This window comes from Mastigoproctus giganteus, chromosome 8 (genome assembly GCF_048544385.1).
Source record: "Mastigoproctus giganteus isolate SK-2022 chromosome 8, ASM4854438v1, whole genome shotgun sequence".
Lineage (NCBI taxonomy): Eukaryota > Metazoa > Arthropoda > Arachnida > Uropygi > Thelyphonidae > Mastigoproctus > Mastigoproctus giganteus.
In genome coordinates, this window is record NC_143582.1 from 143568282 (window position 1) to 143583901 (window position 15620).

At 43.0% G+C, this 15620-nt stretch overlaps 1 protein-coding gene across 1 annotated transcript in view; it reads left to right on the forward strand.

The window, feature by feature from the left end:
* Positions 1–2651: 2651 nt before the first annotated feature.
* LOC150081881 (kunitz-type serine protease inhibitor IX-like) overlaps positions 2652–15620 on the forward strand; it is a 109495-nt gene continuing 96526 nt past the window's right edge. The window contains exon 1 of the mRNA XM_090378951.1: positions 2652–2749. The gene's annotated coding sequence lies outside the window, so the exon portion shown is untranslated. The remainder of the gene's footprint in view (positions 2750–15620) is intronic.

Sequence of the window (15620 nt, forward strand, 5' to 3'; positions counted from 1 at the left end):
TCAAAAGAATCACCATATTGTAATGAAAATCAGGAGTTTGTTATTGCAGATTTATGATCGTCAACAACTAGTGAAGTTTTGCTGGATTCCAGCACATTCAGGCATAAAAGGGAATGAAGTGGCTGATACATCTGCCAAAAGTCCAAGTTCAGACCTAACTTCTGTCCCTATTCCAGCGCCCGATTATAATATCTTAATTCAAGCAGCATGCCATGCACAGTGGACAGAATTATGGCATAACCAAACGAATAACAAACTTTTCCAGCTGAAACAAAACCCAAAGTTCTGGCATTCCAGCAATCAGACAGTGCGGCGGGAAGAAGTGGTACTCACACGAATGAGAATAGGACACACCCATCTGACTCACCTCCATCTACTAATGGGCGATGATCCTCCTCAGTGTCCATACTGCTTAGAACATCTAACAGTCAAACACATTCTGATTGACTGTCCGCAGTATCAACAACATCGAGCTGCAATACTTCAAAATCTGGCTAATCGTTCAGAAACATTGACATTACATCATATCATTGGAGAGGACGCAAATGTTAACAAACCTTTCTGCTTTTTAAAACAAATCGGAGTGTATCATCTTTTATAAATAGGCTACAGAACTGAAACTAATTTAAACTGGATTATTTTTTAATATTCCTACGAATAGGCGCACTATAGCCATAGCAGCTAATGCGCCAATAAACACCCATACCACACACACACACACACACACAGTCATCAATAAATTTATTGCAGATTCTGGGAGATGATTCTAATAAAAAGGAACTATATACTTTCCTAAACCGGATACAAATATATCATAAAATATAGATATTATTTCATATTCACTATTAGAAGACACAATATGGCCCAAGTAGCCTTTGTGTCGTTAAACCCAACAACAACAACAACATCATCGAGAGGTGTCATTTCGGAGTGGGACCTTCTCGACGTAACTGAGGAGGAAATCTGCTCCGAATTAAAACCACAGGGAGTTATTGCCGTCAAGAGAATTACTGCGCGAAGGGATGGAAAAATTGTTAAAACCAGGAGCGTTATCCTGACTTTTAACATTCCTAACCTCCTGATGAGATTAAAGCTGGATACATTAACTGTTTAGTGCGTCCATACGTTCCGAACCCTTTACGGTGTTTTAAATGCCAGAAGTATGGACATTCTCAAATGGCCTGCCGTGGAGTCCTTGCATGCGCTCGATGTGGCGCGCAAAGGACCACGAAACAACAGCATATTCAGCCGCAAAACCCACTTGTATTAACTGTGAGGGAGGCCACCCGGCCTACTCACGAGCATGCCAGAGGTTGAAAGAAGAAAAAGAAATTCAACGGCTGAAGGCAGAACTAAATATATCATACCAGGAGGCAAGGAAATCGGTGAAACCCCTAAATACCAACAAACCTATCTACTCCCAGAAGGTAGCAGGGAGATGTTCCGTTGGAACTCAGACGGACATGACCATTCCTCCAAAGGAGTCTTTCACTCCTATCGCGCGTTATATTTTAAGTTCTCAAAAACCTGCACAGAAGGACCAATCAGCTGCCACTCCTATATCGGTACCTCCTAATGCTCCACAAGTAACAAAGGTTCTTGTGGAGCATTAGGAGGTATTCAGTTTTTGCTGAATACCTGGCCATTCTGGCATTACGGGAAATGAAAGTGCGGACCTCGCAGCTAAACATCCTCAATCAGGTGTCCCAGAACACCCTCAGGTTCGTTATACTGATTATAAGCACGTTATTCACAGAGCAAGTTACTGCAACTGATCACAGATCTGGAAAAGTAACACCAACAATACACTTTACCAGATAAAGCAAGAACTAAAGCTATGGCTCTCAGGCTTTCGACGAAATAGACGAGAGGAAGTAGTACTGGTCAAGACTCAGAAATGCACACTCATCATACCCATCTGTTCTTGCTACCGGGAGAAGATCCACCCCAGTTTTCATCCTGTGACAGTCAACTTACTGTTAGGCATTTTCTGTTTGATTGCCCCGTTTATTCAACCCTATGTTCAAATACTTTTCGGTCGCTCACTAGGCTGAACGTCTCACATGATTTAACTCGTATCCTTGGAAATTATGCAAACATAGAAGAACTTATATTCTTTTTAAAATGTATTGGCCTTTACAGGAGTATTTAATTTAACATCTACACCGGTTATTTTGACTGAATAAACTGTGAGCGGACACCATTTGTCCTCAGTAGCCCTTGTGTCGTTAAGCCAAGTACTAACAACTTCGTAACCAGTAACGCTTGAAAATCTCTTTGATGATGAGTCAAATTTCTGAATTATTTTACTGCCTCAGGAAAACTGGGCTTTTTAATCAGTTCTGATTTCAGAATTTTTTTCTGAATTTACGGAAATTTCTCTTCTCTTTATATAATAAATGAATAGGCACATTGTAGATATAGCAACTGATGTGCCATTAAACCTCCATAACAACAACAGTGCAAATAGAACGTTTATTTACTTTCCTTGCTGTCGTACACGCGTACTTGGATATGGTATTCAAGAACGACGAATGAAATTGTCGATTGTCAAAAATTAAGGAATGTCAGAGCCAGCGCTGGAGGAGACGAAATCAGCTGAGTAGATGGGCGGCGCTAAGGCGAACGCATCACCAGGAAGTTGTGAGAAAGGTTGACTGTGCTCATTCGTCGATGAAGCTACGACCTGCTGCAGCGGCGTAATACCGAAGTCACTCCCGCGATAGAACAGCGTTTGTATTAAATTTCGGTAAGTTCTCCCTAAATGAAGAGATTAATTGCGAATATGTATGTTGCTATTATCATTTCTCTCTTGAAGTGGAAAGTTAACTAATTATTGTAGTGTTATTTAATCCCATGCCTTATTGTTTGTGTTTCCTTCGAAGAATTGCAAGTACTGTTTTTGCTGTAACGGCAGAGCATTTATTAAATATACATTTTTTTTTATGTATGTAAAAGACAACCTCCTGCTCAGTTGTGTGTTGAGTTGCTATATCAGCAGGTTGTGATTCCTCGAAGGTAGCGTAGTAGATAGAATCACCATTGTCCCCGGGTGAACAGAGATTCCTGGCGTCACTCATGGGATTCGAACTCCAAGTTCGAATTCCATAAATAACGCGAGGCATGTTTATGGGTCTTTTTCAAAACTTTGCTGAATTTGTCAATGTCAGGTGATGGTAGCATGGTTTTTGTTTTAGCTCCCAGAAAGTCGAGTTTTTTCGTCTTACAAAAAGGCAAATTGACCACAGAATACACGGAATTGCAAACACATTAGCCGATGCCTCACAGCCTTAGTTGCTTTGTCGCTTAATAAACGATATCAATAACGAGCAGGTTGTGATGTTGTAACTATTTAGCTTAATTGTTGAATATGGAGCTTGTGTTTTGTTATTAAAAACCTCCTCCAACTGATCATTAATGAAGATAAACAAATTTCTTTTTATTTGGTACTTAGTTAACTGTATTTACATTTTTTTTAGGGAAATATTGGTATTGTATTTATTTTCTTCTCTGGTTTTGGTAATAATTTCCTTTTTGGGAGGGAGAAAGTAGTAAATTTTGTAATATTTATATATGAATATTAATAACAGAAACAATAGTAATTTGTCGCTAGGAATAAGCCCTGTGGGTAGTACAGTTGGTGTAATTATCATCCTCCAGGTGGACAAGAACTGACTTCGAATTCTGTCCATGAGGCGAGGAAGTGTTTTCTTCAATGTGGATGAGTTCGTCAGTATCAGGCAAGGTAGCCTGGTGTTTTCTCCAGGACACTCGGGTTTTTCGTCCAGAAAACAGCAAATTAACAACAGAACACATGTAATTTACAGACCTATTATTTACAGCGCAGTATGGTCTAAGACGCCGATGCGCTAAAAACCCCGCAACATCACCGCCATTATCAATTAGGAATAAATATTGTGTATTATAAAACTAAATCGTATTACATTGCAGATTTTTTATCCTCAAGTCAGAATCCTGAATATGTAGAATGAGGGGGTTTGTCTCGGTTATCTCCTGCGTTCACGAGTTTGCTGGCCCCGGGTGCCAAGCGTTCCGTGGCCAAGCGATTAAAGTGCGTTCATTGAAGCGATCTTTTCAGAGCTTTTGCTATATATAGAGTTTCTTTTTGTTGTGATTACCGTTATTTTCATTTTATACTAGAGTAGCTCTTTGATACTACAGGAAGTAGGCAAAGGCCCAGAAAGGGAAGTTACCTTTCTGTTTCTTTTTTATATCTCTCACTAACACAACTAACAGCCGCTTGGTCACCTCGTGGCACTGCTCCTGCCTCCCCGTGGCGGGGCCGGAAACCTGGAAGGAAAAGTTATCCTTCCAGGGCTAAAAGGAGCAATCATGGAAAACGAAAATTTCCCTCCTCTAAAGGCTGCAAATCCTATGGATTTGCAACAAAATTGTGACAGTCAAAACCGTAAAAGGATGAAAACTGATGTACCTGAAATGGAATACCCATCTTTCCTCATAATGCATTCTTTAACGAATCAGTCATTAGGTACACTATCTCCCTTCTACATACAAAAATGTTTAGAAAGTGTAGCCGGATCACCAAAAATGGTACGCAGACTGAAATCTGGTGACTTATTAGTTGAAACCACCAACCGCAAAAATTCTGAGTCTCTCCTCAAACTAACATCATTTGGTGGAGTCCCCACTAAGGTTTCTCCTCATGCCACCCTTAATACCTCTAAAGGAGTCATATCCGAATGGGACCTATTGAACGTCAAAGAGGAAGAGATTGTTCAAGAACTCCAAGACCAGAAAGTAATTCAAGCGAGACGAATAATGTTAAAGAAGGATGGAGAATTTGTACCCACTCGCAGCATTATTCTTACTTTTTCTACACCGAACCTACCTTCATCAGTAAAAGCTGGATACCTAAACTGCCGCATCCGCCCTTATATCCCCAATCCTATCCGATGCTACAAGTGTCAGAAGTTTGGGCATTCCCAAACTGTCTGCCGAGGAAATTCAGTATATTCAAACTGCGGATCAAAGGAGCATATTCATACCGATTGCAATGCCGAATCATCACGATGCCCAAACTGCAAAGGCAATCATTCAGCATTCTCTAAATCCTGTGAGCAATGGAAGCTGGAGAAAACAATCCAGAAATACAAAGTAATTAACAAAGTCACATATCTCGAAGCGAGAAAACACCTTCTACAAAGCATACCTAAACATTCATATGCTGAGGCATCTAAAAGATACCAAACGGTTTCAACTCAGACGGATACAACTGTTCCACCAAAAGTGTCAATTTCTGACTGGGCTCGGTCACTCTTATCATCTGCACCACAATCCACAAAACAAACTGTCGATAGGACTAATAACACACCAATCTCAATACCACCTATTACTCAAGCTCCAGCTATTTCAGGTCAAATGGAAAACTCAGATTATGCCAGAAAGAAATCATCTGATACCACAAATATGGATGTTGCAGAGAATAATACCTATGATGAACCCATTCTAGATCTATATGCTGAAGACGACATGGATACACGTCCATTCTTCCCAAAAAAGGAAAAAATAAAATTTGACCGTCAAAAACAGAGCACGTCTAAAAAACAGACGGATTCGACTGCTAACTCTAAACCTAAACAATGAATAAAATAATCCAATGGAATTGCAGAGGGTTTCGTAGCAACATAGATGACATATACGAGTTAATCGACCGTTATCATCCTGTGGGTATATGCCTACAAGAGACAAATTTAACACCTCAAGTATCTGTATCAATTAAAAATTATACTCTTTTTCGTCAAGACAGGTCCACTACACAAAATGCTCATGGAGGAGTAGCCATACTGATAGACTCAACAGTTCCTTGTAAGAAAATTGTTCTCCAAACTTCCCTAGAAGCCGTCGCAGCTCGTATAGTGGTTGGCACTGCTTTAACGATCGTCTCAATCTATCTTCCACCCAATAAACCATGTTCAATTCAGGAACTGGAAAACCTTATTCTGCAATTACCTTCTCCCATCTTCCTGTTAGGAGACTTTAACGGTCACAATCCATTATGGGGATCTCCCGTCTCAGATAGACGTGGAGAGCTCATTGAAATGTTACTAGACAGACAGAATTTAACGTTACTGAACACTGGCTTATCCACGTACATTCATTTTCCTACTGGTTCAACCTCAGCAATAGATCTTTCGCTATGCTCTCCTATCCTCTTCCCAAGTGTCGAGTGGACAATACATGACAATCCTCTGAACAGCGACCGCTATCCTGTCATATGCCGAATTCAAACAACCCATTCTAAAACAACTGAAACCCAAACGAAATGGAAATTTTCCAAAGCAGAATGGGCAAAATATAAAAATTATGTCTCTTTTAATGATCACATCATTGAGTCTTCTCCCATCGATACCGTCACAGAGCATATAACAGCACAGATACTTAAAGCTGCAACAATCGCCATACCGCAGTCTCAACTAGGAAACCGCAAGCATATCAATCATTGGTGGAACAAAGACTGTTACACGGTCAAAAGAGAAAAAAATGCAGCATGGAACCAATTCCGCAAATACCCAACCACTGTCAACCTTATTAATTATAAAAGACTTAGAGCCAAAGCACGATACATCCACCGAAAAGCCAAAAAAGACTCTTGGATAAAATTCGCTTCAACAGTTAACAAAGATACCGACTCCAGAATAATTTGGAAAAAAATAAGGCAGTTGAATGGCAAATATCTTAAATCACCTTCAGCTATTCTTAACTGGAATGGGAAGGAGATCTCTGATCACACAGAGATTGCAAACACCTTAGGAACTGCGTTCTCTGAGTTGTCCGCCTCAATAGCTTATCAGCCATCATTCCAAAAAATTAAAGCCGAAACTGAGAAATTCAAAATAAATTTCAAAACTACCTATTCTTTGCCTTATAATCAACCACTCACACTATCTGAACTGAAAGAATCCATAAATACCTCTAGAAACAGCGCCCCTGGCCCTGATGGTATTTACTATATAATGCTGAAACATCTACATGAGAAATCTCTGTCCTCACTCCTAAAATTCTACAATAGGGTCTATTCTGAACACACATTCCCCTGTTCCTGGCAACATTCTTACGTAATAGCTATCCCTAAACCAGGAAAAGATCACTCGGCTCCATACAACTATAGACCGATATGTCTAACCAGCTGCTTGAGTAAAACTTTGGAAAAAATGGTGCACCGCCGATTAACATGGTACCTGGAGAAAAGAAACATAATCAGCAGCAATAAATTTGGCTTTCGGAGGAATAGATCATCTTTAGATCTTATGGTAAAGGCGGAATCAAACATAAGAAATGCGTTCATTAGAAATCAACATCTGGTCATGGTTTGTCTTGATATCGAAAAAGCTTTCGATACCACATGGCGTTATGGAATCCTAAAGGATCTCCATACTATTGATATGAGAGGCCATTTACCATCTTTTATTGAAAACTTCCTTCGCCACAGGTCTTTCCAAGTCCGATACCATCAGGCTCTGTCACAAACATACATACAAGAAGAAGGAATCCCACAAGGCTCTGTACTCAGTGCCACTTTATTTGCAGTGCGAATCAACAATATCACAAACAGAATTCCAAACACTTTCGACTCATATCTCTACGCTGATGACCTTACCTTATCCTGTCATTCCCAGAATATGAATTATATCGAGAGGCACTTACAAATATCAATAAATAATATTGAACTGTGGATGACCCAAAATGGATACAGGCTATCAAAGCAAAAGTCTGCAGCTATCCACTTCTGCAACAAGCGCAAAATCCATCCAGATCCTGAGCTACTCTTGGACAGTCATCCTATTCCAATCATGAACAATATTCGTCTCCTAGGACTAATTTTCGATAAGAAGCTAAATTTCCAAGACCACATCAAAAACCTACGAACTATTTGCATTAAGAAAATGAACGTACTCCGGGTAATCTCCAGTACATCATGGGGTGCAGACCGTTACACTTTGCTCCGTCTATACAGATCCCTAATTAGATCTCGGCTGGATTATGGAGCACCTGTTTATGGCTCTGCTAGAGAGAGTACCTTAGCTCGTCTTGCTCCCATCCAACACACTGCTCTTAGGATTGCTCTAGGTGCATACAGAACATCGCCAGTTCAAAGTTTGTATGTTGAGGCCCACGAACCTCCATTGAATATCAGAAGAAAGATGTTATTGATGACATACTCTGTTAAAATTAAAAGTCACCCCACACATCCTATTTGGCCACTACTGCATGATCCTCAGTACATAATCCACTATGCAAACAAACCAAGAACAATTCGGCCTACTGGTATCAGATTCCAAAATCTAACAGAATGCTGGAATATTCAACTTCATAATGTTCTCAGTGACTTAAGAGATCCAGATCCTCCGTGGATTACCTTCGCGCCTTCTTGTGACGATTACTTTGAGCAGTGGGGAAAAGGAGCTATATCAGATATCAACATCCAACAGCTACATCTTGTCCATACACAGAATTATTCCCTCTTTACTAAGATCTATACTGATGGCTCTAAGTCTGGTAATAAAGTGGGTGCAGCTGCTGTCTTCCCCAACAAAACTATTTCACTTACACTTCCTGCAGAATGCAGCAGTTATTCTGCTGAACTTCATGCCATTAAGCTTGCCTTGGAACATATTTCACTCCTGTCAATCAATAAAAGCATCATATATACGGATTCCAAAAGTGCTCTCTCAGCTCTCAAAAACACGACACCTCACAATCCTTTGCTAAAAATCTTAAGACATGCGCTAATACGTCTTCACGAACATCAGCAAACTGTTGTCTTCTCTTGGATTCCAGGACACAGCGGTATTAAAGGAAATGAATGCGCAGATAATGCTGCAAAACATCCCTCCAGCATAAACTCAACAAATGACCTTGTCCCGTATACTGATTGTAGATGCAATATCCAAAAAAAATGTATGGAGCAGTGGGCACTTATGTGGAGAAATCAAACACAGAACAAGCTGTTTCAGCTGAAACCTGAACCACAATTATGGAATTCCAGCCTGCGTAAAAATAGAAAAGAAGAAGTAATTCTAGCCAGAAGCCGAATAGGCCATACTCACCTCACTCATCTTTTTTTGCTCACAGGAAACGATCCTCCGCAGTGTACGCACTGCTTGAAACCACTGACAGTAAAGCATATACTCATTGAATGTAGCCTGTTTAACAATGTCCGACAGTGTATTTTCAGCTCGTTGTCACTACAAGAACCGTTGTCACTCAGCCGCATCATAGGTAATAATGCAAACCTCTCCGAATTCTTTTTGTACCTAAAACGAATTCAAATGTATGATCAATTTTAACTGCTCCCAGAGCAGTCATCACATAGAACTTCACTACCTTTGGCCCCTCAACGTGGGCACCTGTACGTGGTGAGGGGACCTCCCAGTGATGCTGCTGGGTTTCCAGATTAGCATCACTGGGATCTAACGCCCATACCTTGGTTCCAGGGTTACATCTTTGGAATCCGGCGTGTGCAGCCGTGCGCCGCGACCCGTGGAAGCGGAAAGGGGGATCCTGGTGGTTGAGGGGCCCAGCCTTAATACACCACTTTGGCCCCTGCTTCGACAAGACGGGCGGTCCCGGACCGGCTCGACTGGGATCAATCGGCGGGTGGTTCTATACTGCTAGGGTCAACTGCGTTCCAATAAGTCTCCCTCCCTTTGGTCCTGGGACGGGATAAAGACTTATTGGTAACGTGGGTATGGTGTTCTAAGCGAACTCGGCGTCCCATTCGTGTACGCAGTACCTGCTAGTTCACGGGTGGGCGCCCCCTCGTAGGGCTCCGTGGTGGGTGAGGTACTTAGGCATCAGACATTTTTTCTTTACTCTCATGAGTAATTTAAATCCTTCTTCTGGGGCCCCAACAAGGCCCCTACCTAATCGATCGTTAGATGAGAGTGAAAGTAATTCAGCTAAAAGAGCCAGAACTGAGGAGAAAACAACATCTGTGACACCTCTTTTCCTCATTCTCCATTCCACCGGAGAGCAGTCACTTGGGAAAATGTCACCCTTCTTCATCCAGAAAGGATTAGAAGGGATGGCAGGTTCACCCAAATCCGTAAAACGGCTGCGTTCTGGAGATATTCTAATAGAAGCATCAAATGTAAATCAAGCTGAAAAGTTTTTGAAAGCCACATCTATAGGGGGAATACCCATCATCACAACCCCTCACAAAACTTTGAACTCTTCAAGAGGTGTGATATCAGAGTGGGATCTTCTTCACGTTTCTGAAGAAGAGATCTGCTCTGAATTAAAAGAACAAGGAGTAACAGCTGTCAAGCGAATATCCATGCGTAAGGATGGGAATCTTGTCCCTACCCGAGTTCTCATCCTAACATTCAACACCCCAAGGCCTCCAAGTTCCATCAAGGCAGGGTACTTAAACTGCCCAGTGAGGATTTACGTTCCAAACCCACTGAGGTGTTTTAAATGTCAAAAGTACGGCCACTCACAAACAGCTTGTCGTGGTAACCCTGCCTGTGCTCGATGTGGTGCTAAAGATCACGAGAGCAAGGAATGTATAGCTCCTAAGCCTAACTGTATTAACTGCCAAGGAGAGCACCCTGCATACTCTCGAGCATGCCAGCGGTGGAAGGACGAAAAGGAGATACAAAAGTTAAAAACGGAGCTAAACATCTCCTACCCAGAGGCCAGAAAACGCATACAACCAATAAATAGCGGAAAGCCTTCATATGCTCAGAAGGTTTCTGCGAAGTGCACTATCGGTACACAAACAGATATGACTATACCACCAAGAGAGTCATTCACGCCGATTGCACGCTATTTATTGAGTTCACAAAAGCCCACCACAAAAACACAATCAGCTGCTACTCCAATATCCGTACCTCCTAGTGCTCCACCACTAACAAAACCAAGTGGTAAAAAAGAGCAACCAAAATTAACAGAATCAATGGATGTAGTGGACAAGGAGGTACCGGACGATTCAGTCTTGCAACTCTTCGTGGAGGAAGAAATGGACACCGGACAGCGTCCATTCTTCCCCAAAAAAGATAAAGCCAAGACTGATAAAATTAAGCCCTCAGCACCTCGGAAGCCGCCTGATGGACCCACCAAGCCAAAATAATGGCTAAATTCCTACAATGGAATTGTCGTGGATTCCGGCGAAATACAGATGACATCAAGGCCCTCCTGCAAAAGCATGAGCCAGTTTGCTTTTGCTTGCAGGAAACATATCTAAAGGCAAATGATGATCCCACCATGCATAACATCACAATATTTCGTAAGGATAGAATTGCGGATGGTCCTGCTCATGGAGGAGTGGCTATCCTTGTGAGTAATCAGACCCCAGTTCAGCCTTTGCTAATTACAACCAGCATAGAGGCTGTTGCAATTCGCCTTACAGTGGGATTTTTATTAACGGTCTGCTCTATTTATTTGCCACCTGGGACTGACATCTCCCAGGAAGACCTTGATGATCTTCTAACGCAGTTGCCAGCCCCTTTCTTACTTCTTGGGGATTTTAATGGACATAACACCCTGTGGGGTAGTGCTAACATCAATGGAAGGGGACGGGTCATAGAGCGTATGCTCAATGACAATGCCCTTTCCCTTCTAAATACTGGAACAAACACCTTCTTCTATATGCCTACCCGTACTTTTTCTGCCATTGATCTCTCTATCTGCTCCCCTTCTCTACTCCCATCACTCACTTGGGAAGTGGAGGAGAATCCATACGGAAGTGATCACTTCCCTGTGATAACCTTGTTACACAGTGGGAGACCATGTCTTCCTTTTAGGTTACCACGGTGGAAGTTTGATCAGGCTGACTGGAATGCCTTCCAACATCAGGCAAATTTTGAACTCAGTACAGTCAGTCAGGAGCCTATCAATGACGCAGTAACGTACATCACAGAAATCATTGTCCAAGCAGCTGCGAATGCTGTTCCAAAAACATCTGGCCGGTTTCCACCATTTCCCAAACCTTGGTGGAATTCACAATGCACAGCAGCAAAAAAGGCTCAAAACAAAGCGTGGGGGATATTCCGTCGATATCCTACCACTTGTAATCTAATAGCCTTCAAGCGTGCACGAGCCAAAGCACGCTACATTCGCCGTCAGAGTCAAAAGGAATCATGGATCCGTTTTACATCATCTATTAACCAGGCTACCAATTCTAAGGTAGTGTGGGATAAAATCCGGAAAATGAAGGGAAAATATACATCCCACCCTTCTTCAATCCTAGATTATAATGGATGCGCTATTGCAGATCCAACTGCAATAGCCAATGCTCTTGGGGAAACATTCTCTAACATCTCCGCAACATCTTCGTATTCCCCAGAGTTCCTGGTCCTGAAACATAAAATCGAAAAGCAGGCACTTAATTTCAAGTCCAAGGGCCTCTATCCCTACAACGGGGCATTCACTATGCAGGAACTGAAGAGAGCCCTCACTTTTTCTAATGCAAGTGCTGTTGGACCAGATGGCATCCATTATGAAATGATTAAACGGCTTTCACCAAAATCTATGGATTATCTGCTCCTTCTTTATAACAGAATCTTTATTGAAGGGCAGTTTCCGGACTCCTGGCGGAAGGCAATCGTCCTTGCTTTTCCTAAGCCAGGAAAGGATCCAAAAGTCACCACCAATTATCGTCCTATAGCTCTGACTAGCTGTCTGTGCAAAATCCTGGAGAGAATGGTTAATTCTCGTTTAATATGGTACTTAGAAACAAATGACCTTCTCTCCAACATCCAGTGCGGCTTCCGAAGGAACCGGTCCACTTTGGACCATCTTATTAGATTGGAAACATCCATCCGGGATGCTTTCCTAAAACGCGAACACTTGGTGTCGGTGTTCTTTGACATGGAGAAAGCGTATGACACAACTTGGAGATTTGGCATCATAAAAGATCTGCATAGCCTTGGTCTTAGGGGACGACTCCCCATTTTAATTGAAAACTTTTTAGCCGATCGATCTTTCCAAGTTCGTGTGGGATCCTCACTCTCTCGTTCCTTTAGCCAAGAGGAGGGAGTACCACAGGGATCAGTTTTAAGTGTCACGCTTTTCGCCATCAAAGTAAATTCCATCACAGAACAACTTCCTCCAACCGTAAACGGTGCCCTCTATGTTGATGACTTTAGCATATTTTGTCAGTCATGCAACATGAGGGTTATTGAAAGACAACTGCAGAAAGCCATTGATCGCCTCAACTCCTGGGCACTTGAAAATGGTTTCAGGTTCTCGCCGGAGAAGACCGTTTGCGTACACTTTTGTCGTAAGCGTAATCTTCATCCTGAACCTGAATTAAGGCTCGGACAAAATGCTATTCCAGTTGCGGCGGATACAAAATTTCTGGGACTCGTATTTGATAAAAAGTTGACCTTTCTTGATCACATTCGTCAACTCCGCACCAAGTGCACAAGAGGGCTAAATATCCTCCGCTCTCTCTCCTCTACATCTTGGGGAGCAGACCGATGTACCCTCCTTCGGCTTTACCGTGCACTTGTGCGATCCAGACTAGATTACGGGTCCCTGGTATACAATTCGGCCAGAGACAGTGTACTTCGTTGGCTGGATCCTGTCCATCATCTGGCACTCCGTACCGCTATTGGAGCATATCGAACATCTCCAGTCCAGAGCTTATACGTCGAAGCAAACGAACCGCCGTTATCGCTTCGTCGTAAGCAGTTGTCTCTAAACTACGCTCTAAAACTGAAATCCCTGCCAGACCACCCTACGTGGCTATCCGTTTTTGAGCCACGATGGGAAAATTTGTATAACACACGTAAGACTGCCAACCGACCTTTTGGTATTCGTGTCCAAGAGCTGCTCAAACCCCTCGACGTGGGCACCTGTACGTGGTGAGGGGACCTCCCAGTGATGCTGCTGGTTTTCCAGATTAGCATCACTGGGATCCAACGCCCATACCTTGGTTCCAGGGTTACATCATTGGAATCCGGCGTGTGCAGCCGTGCGCCGCGACCCGTGGAAGCGGAAAGGGGGATCCTGGTGGTTGAGGGGCCCAGCCTTAATACACCACTTTGGCCCCTGCTTCGACGAGACGGGTGGTCCCGGACCGGCTCGACTGGGATCAATCGGCGGGTGGTATTATACTGCTAGGGTCAACTGCGTTCCAATAAGTCTCCCTCCCTATGGTCCTGGGACGGGATAAAGACTTATTGGTAACGTGGGTATGGTGTTCTAAGCGAACTCGGCGTCCCATTCGTGTACGCAGTACCTGCTAGTTCACGAGTGGGCGCCCCCTCGTAGGGCTCCGTGGTGGGTGAGGTACTTAGGCATCAGACATTTTTCTTTACTCTCATGAGTAATTCAAATCCCCTTTCTTCTGGGGCCCCAACAAGGCCCCTACCTAATCGAGATGATGACGCAGATAACACCTCTGCAAAACGAGCCAGAACTGAGGATAAATCACCACCATTAGTGACACCGCTTTTCCTCATTCTCCATTCCACCGGAGAGCAGTCCATTGGAAAGATGTCACCCTTCTTCATCCAGAAAGGATTAGAAGGGTTGGCAGGTTCACCAAAATCTGTAAAAAGACTGCGTTCTGGCGACCTTTTGGTCGAAGCTTCTACCACCAAGCAAGCGGAAAAAATCATAAAGGCTACATCCATAGGGGGAATACCTATCATCGTAACCCCTCACAAAACTCTAAATTCTTCACGTGGTGTCATATCAGAGTGGGACCTTCTTCATGTTTCTGAAGAAGAGATCTGCTCTGAATTGAAAGACCAAGGAGTGACAGCTGTAAAGAGAATATCGATACGGAAGGATGGGAATCTCGTCCCTACCCGAGTTCTCATCCTCACGTTTAACACCCCACGGCCTCCAAATTCCATCAAGGCAGGTTATCTAAACTGCCCAGTGAGGATTTATATCCCAAACCCACTGCGGTGTTTTAGATGCCAAAAATACGGCCACTCACAAACATCTTGTCGTGGTAACCCTGCCTGTGCTCGATGTGGTGTTAAAGACCACGAGAGCAAGGAATGTACAGCTCCAAAACCCGCCTGTGTTAACTGCCAAGGTGAGCACCCCGCCTATTCAAGAGCATGCCAGCGGTGGAAAGACGAAAAAGAAATCCAAAAACTAAAAACAGAGCTGAATATTTCCTACCCAGAGGCCAGAAAACGTATCCAACCAGTAAATAGCGGGAAACCTTCATATGCCCAGAAGGTTTCTGCTAAGAGCACTATCGGGACACAAACTGAGATGACTATACCACCAAGAGAGTCATTCACCCCGATTGCACGCTATTTATTGAGTTCTCAGAAGCCCACCAAAAAAAACACAGTCAGTTGCCACTCCTATATCCGTACCTCCTAGTGCTCCACCACTACCAAAACCAAGTGGTAAAGAGCCTGAAGTAACAACAGAAAGAATGGATGTAGAGAACAAGGAGGTACAGGATGAATCAGTCTTGGAACTCTTTGCGGAGGAAGAAATGGACACGGGACATCGTCCATTCTTCCCCAAAAAAGACAAAGCCAAGACTGATAAAAGTAAGCCCTCAGCACCTCGGAAGCCGCCTGATGGACCCACCAAGCCAAAATAATGGCTAAATTCCTACAATGGAATTGTCGTGGATTCCGGCGAAATACTGATGACAT